Below are 12,118 nucleotides of genomic sequence, written 5' to 3' on the forward strand. Positions count from 1 at the left end.
GACTATAGTTTATTTGGATCAGCATTAGCCACTGGATTTAAACAGCGGCCCCCTCTTCCCCGTCCCCACAAGACAATACTTCACTAACAGACGATACAGCAACACACATCCATTAATGATTAAGACTAATGAAGAAATTCAAGACAACCACTGCAACACATTAAATAAAAACCTCCCTGACTATGATAGCTGAGTATCAGATGAAGAGAATTCATCTAAATAAAACAAATCACAAGGTTACAAATGAGGAAAGTATAAAACTTTCAATATCCACTTCACATCTTCAAATTCAACCCACAAGGAAATCATATCGTCTCGTAACGAGCTCTGGATATTGACAGTGATTGATCACCTAACATGTCAACCTCAGAGACGAGACAAACATGTTCTCAGATGTAAAGCCAGTTTTTCTTTAACCACTAACTTCACTGCAGAAACACTGATGCTAAAAAAAAATGTCGGAGCACTCTCTCGTCTTAGTGCAAACTGTGCGCTGCCTATTCCTGCACTGCAGGTGAGATCCTCCGTGTCCTTGTGTGCACTGTGTGCACTGTGTGCTGAGTACACTTCCACTCTCCCACTGTTGAATTGTACCTGAGGCTGTGTCAAGCCCATTTTAGCTGAGTTCAAGTCGATTCCACGACTAAAGACCAATACTTAAGTCCTATTCAGTGCTGAAATAGGCAATAAGTTGCACACACGTCCTCCTCAATTGCAACATAATGCATGGAGTCGCACCAAAATGAGGAATTACACTTTGGTTTATAGGCTTTTGAACACTGCCAGTACGTTTCTGTATTGTTTCTTGTTATCAATTTGTGAATTCCTCGGAAATAAATTGGGAGAAACAGATATTATCTCGGCTCTACAAAGATAATTTATTTCTTCTTTCTGTGATTTGAATCGCAAATTAGAAACTCAATTTTCAGACTTAACCAATGACTTAATTTATTCATTAGGGAAAAGCGTGTAATATGTTGCTTAGCTGAGTATAATATTGGAAATGGGTCTATACAGTGTAATTCTTTAGTAGTGATATTAAAGAACAGAACACTTGGGGCGGTGCATGTTTTCGATTTCCATCAAACAAACCTCTTCTGGAACTAGTTAATATATTGGAATGAAGCTTTCAGAAATTGTAAATTAAGGAATAAAAAGTTCTTCTCTTCATAAACTCTCAGCAGTTTAGAGTCGACTATTTGTGAAATACTCCTATTTGATTTATGGAGGTGTTTGCGACACATCCCAGAGTTCAACGAGAAATATCTCACACGGAGGAAGCAAGACGCTGTGAAAATAAGTGCTGCACACGGTGAAATCTCTGTCTCACACTCTCACCTCATGATCCACTGCATTAGTCGGAGAACACAGGAGCCACAATCTGTCACAGTCATTTTAGACTCTGTGGGAAAATTGTTTGGGTGCATCTGCAGGGCGGCTGGACATGTTTCCCTCTGTTGCAAAAATCCTACCCAGCAGTATTCATATTTTCTTTTATGCAAATGAAGACTGTTTATAAAGATGGACGACGCATCTCTGCTTCTCCTCTTTGTACAGAACCGAAACTATCCCAGATAGAAGTGCTGCCATCTTGTGCGTCGTCTGGAGCTGGAGTCTGTGCAGCAGTGATCGTGGTGTGAAGCAGCGGAATTAAGGTCCTGTTGATAAATGTGCGCGATCAATCTCAAGTCATTCTCAGCTGTCGATCACCACGTTTTTATAGTGTTAAATTAAATGAAAAATCAATCTTAAAAATTAACATTCGAACACACATTAGTGTGAAAGGAGCTATTAAAATGAGAGAAACCTATAAAGAGAAACATGTATTTGACGTTTTAGTTTGGTCCCCATCCACTCACATGGAGTGGTGGGGTTATCACCTGTTCTGCAGACAGCCACCAGGGGGCAATCCAAATGTTTTGGCTCTACTTATGGCTGTCGTCCGTTGCTACATATAGTCTAAGGGGTCAAATCATTTTGCCGGTAGTTCATCATAAGTGCACAATGATTTTTAAAAGGTTAAAATGTTTACAGACTAATTCATAATCAACATTTGATCGAAGGTTTCATCTGTATTTGTAAACATTTTCTGAAAACTTCCGTTTCTCTCTTTCACACTTTTTTAATTTTTTGCACTTTCCTGTAGATACTAATTTGATGGCTAACTTTAACTTTACCCAATCTGAAAAATACTCCAGCCATTCTTTAAACAAAAGAGTTTCACTGTGTGAAATGCATTCAGTGACACCTCCTATTCTTTTTTTAAGAGGCAGAATAAAGGTCAGTGAGAAATGACAGGCTCTCTGGAGAGATACAGTCAATCACCAGAGGCTGTTCCCTGATCTCCCCCCATAAAATGTACAATATCCTCCCTTCAGTTAAAAAAAACAACATAATCCTCTGTCTTTCCTGAACCTCCCTCTGCCCTAATAATTCCTGTACAGTTCCTTAATGAGCTTGAGATGGGCCTATGGGAGATTAGCCTGTAGCTGTCACTGGAGAACAAATGTGCCGGTAAGAAAACACAGGTGAGCAGCAGAACCATACGAAAACCTGCTATTCCACCAGTTTGACGTACGACCGGACCACAGCTTCTCTGCTGTAATGTGTCCTGCCTCTGCATCCCTGAGATTTGGTTGTGCCGACTTTACACGGCTGCCTGCTCTGTGCCGTTCACTCCGGCATCCATCAAATCCCTTAGTGGTAGTGGATTGAAGAATTCAGCATCATGCCCAGAACAAAATCCCCAAACTATATGAGAAATGAAGGTGGGATTTCGACAACACAAATTAGAATTTAAATGGACACGAAACCACTTTGTCATAAAATCCAGCTTTACCTATAAACAGCAGCTGCACTGCCAAAATTCCTTGAGCCGTGCAAGTCGAAGTGATTCTGATCTAATGTTAGCTAAGTACGCCATTATGCGCTCCCTAGCTGGTTATTGCACTTAGAGCAATAAGCAATAACATCCACTCAGAGAGGACTTGGTTAAACGTAGGCAACTTTTGTGTGCTAAAAGTGCCGCGGTAAGAAAACAGCACTGCGTTTATCAAAGCCTGAGTGAACGCTACTGTACTCCAACACAGGGCTAATGAAGAGATATGTCCTCCATTACGGGGCCATATTCCTGCTGCAGCGATTAGAAAACTCTCCAGAGGGGCTCCATCACAGGCTTTCATTGAGTCTGGACCTTTGCAAATCTTCATATCCTGCACAATTTTCATAAATTGAAGTCTAATGAGCACAGTTGACATAACCATGATTTATTGTCTCAGAGGCTTACCAATTTCACCACTGCACTGCAAATTATGAATGTCAAGGGTTTAATCATATTCATATATATCCCCAACAAGGGGAATGTGATGCGTCACGTGAGTAAGAGGGGCCTAAATGTCACTCCCTTTTTATTGTAGGTGCGTTATGATAATACTTGCAAACATGCAGAGCATTAACAAGCTCCCTGAGGTGGCATGATATTGTTGACGGCGAGCACAGAGCAATATCTTTCCAGGGATCTCTTTGGGACGCGTTGCTGCGTGCCGCTATATTACGACTGCTCTGTCTTCAAAAGCATAATTACCATAATAACATTGTTAATGCTATGCGGGTAATTTGTAGTTTAGTATTGACACTGTAATTTGGTGATTGATTTTTAATTTTTGCATATGCTGTAGGTAGAGAGGCTCATGTTATTAACTGCTGAACACGGAGAGGTAATCAGAAAAAAGCAGTGAGGCATTCTTAGTTTTTATGGCACATTTTGTTTTACCACATCAAAAACTATTCTTAGACCTGAGAACATTTCCTCCCTGAGCCATCGGAGGAGTTTTAATTCAGGATTGACATCGGTGAGATTGAGAGAGAAGCTCTCAGGGTTGAAATCAACAGAAACCGTGATCACTGACAGCTCTACGTCTTCCTCCCAGTCTATGACCACTCTACACCGGTCAATTTTTCAATTAGTTTCCCCTTTCACCTGAAGCGACTATCAAATGGAGTGGGGGGGAGGGTCCGCGCTCAAGCTCTGGATCGCGATGGATGGCGTACAACAGACCTACAGTGCTCGGCCATTGTGAGAGCAGGGCAAGCATTGATAACAGCCCGTAGCACTATTGACATGATAACATTTCAGTCTGCCGGGCCACAGTGGCACTGAGCTGCAATAAATTGAGACGAATGATCAGTCGATGACAATTTCCATAATCGTTATACCTTCCGTAATTCATCAAGGTAATGATACCCGCGTCCCTAATGTCACATTTATTCCATTTTGTGCACAGCGGCAGGCGCAGAGCGAGCGCCCACCCCCCACCCCCCACCCCTCTCCAAAAGGATTGATTACACACCAACTGCATTTTGCTCCTGCTTGTGAGTGGAAGAGCAATGTGTTATTTGACCAAAAATAACAATGAAGGGGATGGGAAACGCAATCTAATTCCACTCATTCAACTTCCTCTCTCTCCCCCCTGTGACAGGCGAACATGAGGCCATTACAGTTCGGCTCTAGCACAGTTTTTCTGAACCAGCTTCCTGGCTCTCAGGAACACATCAAGATTCATCATCGCTGCATCTCCCGTCTCCTTTTTGTTTCCGTCCCCTCCTCACCCCTCTCTTCTATACTCTCTCCACTCATTAACGGCATAGTTTCTCTTTGACAATTATCGGTCACTATTGGTGAACGGTAGCCATGTGAACGAGCGCTGTGATTCAATTACAGACGCAGTCATTGGCGTTTAATTTCCTGGCCCCAGAGTGTTTCAAATCAGCGCGGACATGTGTAAGCACACCTTGACGGAAAAAAAACTCCATTCACAGAGGCGGCACCCAGGGTCGGAGAATTCTGAAAAGATCATTTCTACCCTGATGACACATTCACCCAACTTTTCTGAACCTCTTCGCTCCAAGGCTCTCGTATAGGAAAACTCTCCTGACTGTATTATTAGAACATCGTGGCTCAACGTCCTCTTTCAGCTGACAAAGTTGCCGCAGTAATTCAGGCTGCCAATAACAGTGAGGCTGTGCTTTCATTCACAGGCAGGACGAGGCTGGAGCATAAATAATGAACTCAACACCAATGATGTTAGTTTATATTGAGCCTGTGTGAGCCACAGTGAAGTCGAAACCACCAAGGCCGACACAGTGAAATGATTTCAGCGGAGCAGAATAATCTGGTTACATTCATTTACACATTATGAGAAACCTAATTGAAATCAGCGACTTAATCTGAGATTAATTGAGCTTCTGTGGGATGTAAACATCTGGCTCATTTCACTTCAATTTCTCATGACTAGAGCAGAGCTGTACGGGTGAATGTTGATGAGAGGAACCGGCAGAAGTGGTTCTTCTCCATCGGCTCCTCTTTGTGGGTCAGTGTTTCCCTGCATGTTGCTCTCATAGCAACAGGTGGGACTCCACTGTACAGCATTAACAAAGAAAGGGTTGGATTATAAATCAGTATTATTATTATCATAAAGAATAATTTTACAAAACACATAGTAAATATTATTAGTTTATGTTTCTGACATTTTGGTATAAATGGTTATAGCCCTAACAATACTGGATTATTTAGGCTGGTGTGGATATTTGAGTGTTAAATATAAAAACATTATATTCGGGGACTTTAAGCTGCAGAGAGTTGCTTGAATTTGGATGTTGTGTTTTCTCTCCTGTCCGTGTGTTTGTTTGTCAGTAAGATAGCTCAAAGACTACTGGACACATTTCCTCGAAACTTGGTGGAATGATGGGACACGGGCCAAAAATAAACCTCACTGGCGTGGAAAGGGACGCATCCAGGAAATATTCACGTGAGACGGGGGATTTTATGACATTTCAACAATTTCTCAGGGAATAATTTACGGGCCTTGCCAAAAACATTCAGAGTGATATTTATGGGTTTTTGCAATTTGGTGCAGATCCAAATAAAAATCTGGATCTAATGAATTTAGATGTGGTTTCATGAAGGTACTGTCGGCCTTGGTGGAGGTTTGTGCTCGACCGAGTGCCATTTTAGTAGATTAAAGAAATAAAGTTAAAATAAGATGTGTGCTGAGTGGAATGTACAGTTGCTAAATAAATGTCAACGGCACAGATTATATGATGGAAACAGTTTTCGAATAATTGTATGTTTGTGGTTTCTGTGCTCCCATATCTTGTTACTTGTAAGCTAAGATTTACTGAATGCCATTTCTGCCAAACTCATATTTGCTGATTTAAAACTCAGAGCAGATTTATCAGCTGCTTTCTATTATTGATATCCGAAAGATTGTTTAATTATTAATTCCAGTCTTATCACACGCCTGAAGCTTGTACATTTATTTTCCCGACTGATTATTCTCCCTACTTGATCTATAAGACGTCAAAAAAAATTTGAGAAATGACCGATACATTTCCAGACGCCCACGGTGAGATCTTGAAATGTCTTGTTTCAGCCAAAGCTGAGTTCACTGACAAGAGTTCACTCTCATGCAAGACAAAGAAAAGCAACAAATCCCTCACAAGTGAAACTGAGAAATGTTTGACATGTTTTGCTGGAATATAAATGATTAAATGAAAAACAGTTGCTGATATGCTGTGCAGCATTACGTGCACAGATCACATGCCCTGCACCTCCTCAAAATGCAACTCCACATCGGAGTCCGCATACAGCATGAAAAAATAACTGGCTGGCTGACTTCAGTTCAGTGAAATTATTTTTTTTTTTCCAGCTTTGGTAGACTGTTACGTGACCCATCATCTATTCTCTCCTGCAGCCCGTCTCCATGCACTTACATAAAAATCACTACTCTTGTACTTTTCTTTTTTATTTCACCCATGCAGTCAGGGTTCAAGCAGACTCAAAGTAGGATTTGAAAGGAAAGTAGCATTGGAACTTCATTACTTCCAGTGCCTCTGCTTCTGCACGTCTTCTCCAAACTGTGCAGCCATTGCTCTTATGATATTCTTTCTTTGATTTAGTATAATTCATCATCACAAGAACTTACACTGCAGCGCTCTACCTTGCATTCCCTATGAACCTAAAAAATTCAAGCCATAACCCTCCTAAGAGGTCCTAACCCCTATAGAAGCCCTTTTTTCTTCTATGCTATTTACATTGATCGGGTATGCAGCGTGTGTAGATGCGTATCTTCCCTCCGAGGTTCAAGCATTCACACCGACGCTTGACTGACATGGTATTGACTCGTCTCTGCAAATCTCAAGACAAACTGTCAATACGAGTGTCTCAGGAATGTTAAGCCAACATCAGATTCTGTATCGTGACAGAAGCGGGGTTTTGTTTTGGTGGACAGACAGCGCGGGGGCCATTTTACGAGCAGACGACGCATCGACATTCCAATTAAAAAATAGCAGTGCAACTGGAACTTAAGTTTACTATTAAGAAAAAATAATTATCTCAACATCTTTCAAAGATGAGAAGAACTTTCACAGCAGCTTGGCTGAGCACTACAGAGGGCATGAGCAGCGGGGAGTGGATATAATTGAGCTGAAATTGGTCTCCCATGGCAAAGATACTTTGTTCAATCTAATGCTCTGCGATGATTGGACGAGCGGCTCTCTCATTCCTTCTCTTGGAAAGAGGTTGAAAAGAGGCCCATCTATTAGGTTGCCTACCATCAAATCTTTGATAGAAGACTTAATTCTTGCCTTAAGGGAGAACAACATGATGTTTTATCGGCTATACACAGACATTAATTCTTTGAATATTATCTGATATAGACATGTCTACAACAATTCTTTACACATTTATGGACAGAGCACTTTGAATTTTGGTCCAACGTTTAGTTTAAATGCATTAAGTGGTGCACGGTGGATGCAGTTTTAGATTCATGCATGGCTAAAAACGTAATTCTGTTCTGTAAATTCCTCTGTGTGTAACATTGACAAAGGCCTAATGTTCTTATGTGAAGCAGAAAATCAAACTTGTTTATATTTTCTGACCTGAACCAGTGTTTGAATAGAATAATCGATTGCTCATGCATCTCTTTTTGGATCAATATTTACATGTGGGAGAGCAGAAAGTGGAGCTTGCAGGGGTTCCTCTGGAGTCTCCACAGATACAGAGGCATTTCAAAGAGAGAGGAGATGAAGCAGCTAAATAAAGGTCTTCATCTCCTTCTGTTTTTTTGTTTTCAAGTGAGCAGCATTGGTTTGGTTAACAAACGTGACTGGTAAACCTTAAAATAAGATCCTCTGCAACCTTTCATACTCGGTTTTTCATCAGTAGTAAAAGAACCAACAGATCTGCATCCAATAGAATTTACACTTGAACAGATTCCAAGGCCAAAAGCTATTTTCAACCGATGTAATAAGGTTAAATGTTGTCAAAGTCCCATATGTAATGTTGCTAAAGTAAAACAGAGATTTAAAATGTTATAATTTGAAGGATTGAAAATCCACCCATAAAACTAATGTAACTCTGGGATAACAAGTAATAATACACCATTTAAATCAAGGTTTGTGTGTTTAAATCATCACAACTTTGTATGTAGATGCATTGTTGTGATACCTGAAATTAAGCAGAAACACTTTTTCAAGGCATTGGCATACATGTGGTAAATGGACTGTGTTTTATAATGCGCTCCTATTCTTAACAATCACTTCAGGTCACATTCACTCACACACACACACACACTCACACGCACACGCACACGCACACGCACACGCACACGCACACACACACACACACACACATTCATACAGAGTTTCTACCAGCAGAGTAGAACCAGAGTGTTCTACTCACACTCTGACAGCTGGAGTCACTTCAGAGTTCAGGGTCTTTCTTAAGGACACTTCAGCTTGAACCACACTTAACCTGGGCTGTTCATTTCTCCTTTATTAATCTGAAGAATGTGGAAGCATATCAGTACAGATATTATTTTTAATGTCTTTCATGTCTTTTGCTATTTAGACTCATTCTCACAGTTTAAACTTTTTCTTTTTACACAACTTTAAAAAACGTCTGCCAAACAATTAGACTCATATTTGGCACTGGCACAACGTGGCGAACCCAACGTGTACTGTTGTTGATTGATGATATCTGAAGATGAATTTTAACGACAGATTATATTGTGTTATTTCAAACCTTTTCTAATCAACGTTTTACACAAACAATGGATCAATGTGTAATTTGCAAGTACTTTAATGTTTTGATGAACCCAAAAGAAGAAAGCAGAAGTTTAAAAAAAAATCTACTTTATGAGCCCTTCCCTGCAGCGGGAACACAAAGAGAACCTCGAGGAGCCATTAGCAGCTGCAGACAGTGGTGAACAAAGCAGAGTTAAAAGTAGTCAGTGTTTAACTTTTTATACAAGACATTCTCAGGGGGGTGCAAATACAACTTTCATGGTGAAAGCTGCTAAGTTACGTGTTTGCCAAATGAAGCTTATAAAAAATATATGTTGTTTTTCCAGCTTCTTGTGCTGCCCCCTAGTGGCCCAAAAAAAAAAAAATTTCAAGTTACGAAAGATTGCGAATCATGAGAATAAAAGAGGTTTGTTCCCTGTTTTCACGCAGAATGATCAATCACAGACTCCGGGGATTAAAGACTTTTTGCCGATGTTTAAAGGTTGTGCTTCGTGTGATGTTGAAACACAGAACAGCAGAAGAGAAGATCAAACAGTGGAAACAAAAGTGCCAACTATGCTGCTGAGTCTGTCGCTCGACTGACTGACATTTCTCATGATAAATTCATGGCGGTGACAAGGCTGAGTGACTCTCAGGGCATGGGTTAATTTGTCAGGAGGCCAACGGAGCTATGAGTGGTGACACAATGACAAAGCAGAATGTCACCCCTTCGTCGTGGAGGAGAGAGAGAGAAAGGGAGAAATAAGCCGTGAAGTGGTTGACTCTTTTGGAGCGATACACATGATACCAGAGATATGCAGTGCTCACCTAGCCATGTCTTAAACAGTGGGACTTCAGGTTCATCTAATTCTACTTTAGGCTGAACCTCATTGTCGATGGCCTCTGATCGATGACCGGTCATTTTGGGTTTGTGTGTGACACTGTGTGTTCAGTTTTCTACTTTTCAGTTTTCTGTTTGAGCCGTGGACTTTATTTAAAAGTGAAGCCAAAGCTAATCAATGGCTCCCGGCAAGCTGCACTATAGGGTCATAAATCCCACCTCCTCCATGTTAGTGGATTGGACATTGGCCAGACTAATACACATAAATACACGTTAAATACATTTCAAGTAGTTCTTATCATACTGATGCAAGTGCTCATTTTAACACTGAGTTTGTGACTTAATGTTATGAAAACAGGCTGAAACATCATCATGGCCGACAGCTCAGACTGACTGGTGATTGGTCGCGTGCGTGTTTCGTCAGGACTTCAATAACGTGGCTCAATCACCCAAATGGAACTGCAGGCAAAACTCACAGCTGCAGCCAAATGTTTGGATATACTGATGTATGACTGGGACTCTTAACCTTTCAAATGACTTGTTTCTATCTTAATAAATTCAGATACACAAACATATGTAGCATTGCTTCCCCTGCACGGTCAAAGGTGCTTGAGCTTCATTAGCTCGACTGCAATAATCACCATGATACACTGACCACGAACATCTAAGCTAATGGGTTTAAAAATGACCTGTGATCTTAATTAATTATGTCATTAGTTAAGTCTATTCATGTAAGTTTTAATGAGCGTCTCCGTATTTGTCTTTTACCTGTGTGCCAATAAAATGAGCTGCAGAGAACTCCTGGAGAGTAACAATAGGTTGTGTAATCACACTCTCCACTTCAAGTAAAGTATGAGAAACTATACTTTCCGTTGGCTCTTTTTTTAACTTTCAAAAGCAATTTTCTACCTATTTAGTTGCTCGGCAACCAGACGGGGACATCACGTACTACATAATGTTCCTTGTACCTGATGAGCTGTTTGTTACCAGTGACCCTCCTACAGGCATATAGCATCTGAGCAGGTGGAAGAGTGTAATGGTTTAAATGGTGTGATTGTTACATACGTCGTTGGCTTGTTTCAGCTCCATTAGATGAACCATGAGGCAAAGGCTATGACGTAAATGCCAAATAAATCGAACATCAAGAGACTATTCAGAATCCATAAAGCATAGGATGGCAGTGTCATGGGGTTCACTTTACTGAGATGGATGAGTGCTCAACCTACTCATCTTCGCCAGAAATAGGCTTTGTAAATTACTGAAGTGGACCAGGTCTCCTGCTTGTTCTCAATTAACCACCCCCAGCTGCAGCCGCAGACATCAGGTTGCTGCCGTCTTGTACAAGCTGCCCTCCTACCGCTGCCCCATGCTCCCGCCACCATATGTCAGGTGTTTGCATCGCTCGCTATACCTGGATCACTGTACCTCCACTCCCAACGTAAGAGCACTCGAGGGCTTTAGCCAAAACGCTGTCCGAATACGGAACAGCTTTTGAGAGAAATGTGTTGGAATAACAGACACTGCATGGTCTGCAACTTTGCAATCGATAAAGTTTTTTTCCTCAGAAGTCGTATAGTTGTTATTCATTTTTAGAGCCAGACCTTGGTTAAACTTTCAGACTTCATACTTCCTTCCTCCTTCACGAGGTATTTTGTCAGTTTTAAACACAAATGACATTGTAACAAAAAGTCAGATATGCAATGGGACATTCCATGGTGAATGGACCGACTGTAATAATGTCAACATGCAATCAAATCAAATCAGAATGGTATTCAATAAAGTGCAAACCTCCCCCAAGGCCAAACATGCCCACATATCTATGTAGTTCTTAAAATAAGAAATCAAAAGGAAAAAGTAGGTTGTTATAATCTGCACTAAAAGGAACGGACTCCACATAGATCTATTATATAAGATCAATGCTAAGATGTATATTGATGTGAGAGGTGATGGTGAGATGCCTATAGATATCTTTAGATAAGATCCATTATTTCCTGAGAAACTGGAATGTAAAGAAACGCCCTCAGAATATAAAAGGAGACAAATTATGCTCATGTTTAAGATGATAAATTAAATTTGTGTTATTACTTTAAAAGGTTTAAAAGCTCAAATGTACTGACCATTGCTGCAGCTCATCTTTTCAGCCTCTTACGGAAACGCTTGGTTTTAGCTCCTGTCTCTATCAAACTCCCCTCCAGATAAAGCCCAGTCTTTGAA

The sequence above is a fragment of the Paralichthys olivaceus genome, chromosome 9, assembly GCF_024713975.1.
Source record: "Paralichthys olivaceus isolate ysfri-2021 chromosome 9, ASM2471397v2, whole genome shotgun sequence".
Classification (NCBI taxonomy): domain Eukaryota; kingdom Metazoa; phylum Chordata; class Actinopteri; order Pleuronectiformes; family Paralichthyidae; genus Paralichthys; species Paralichthys olivaceus.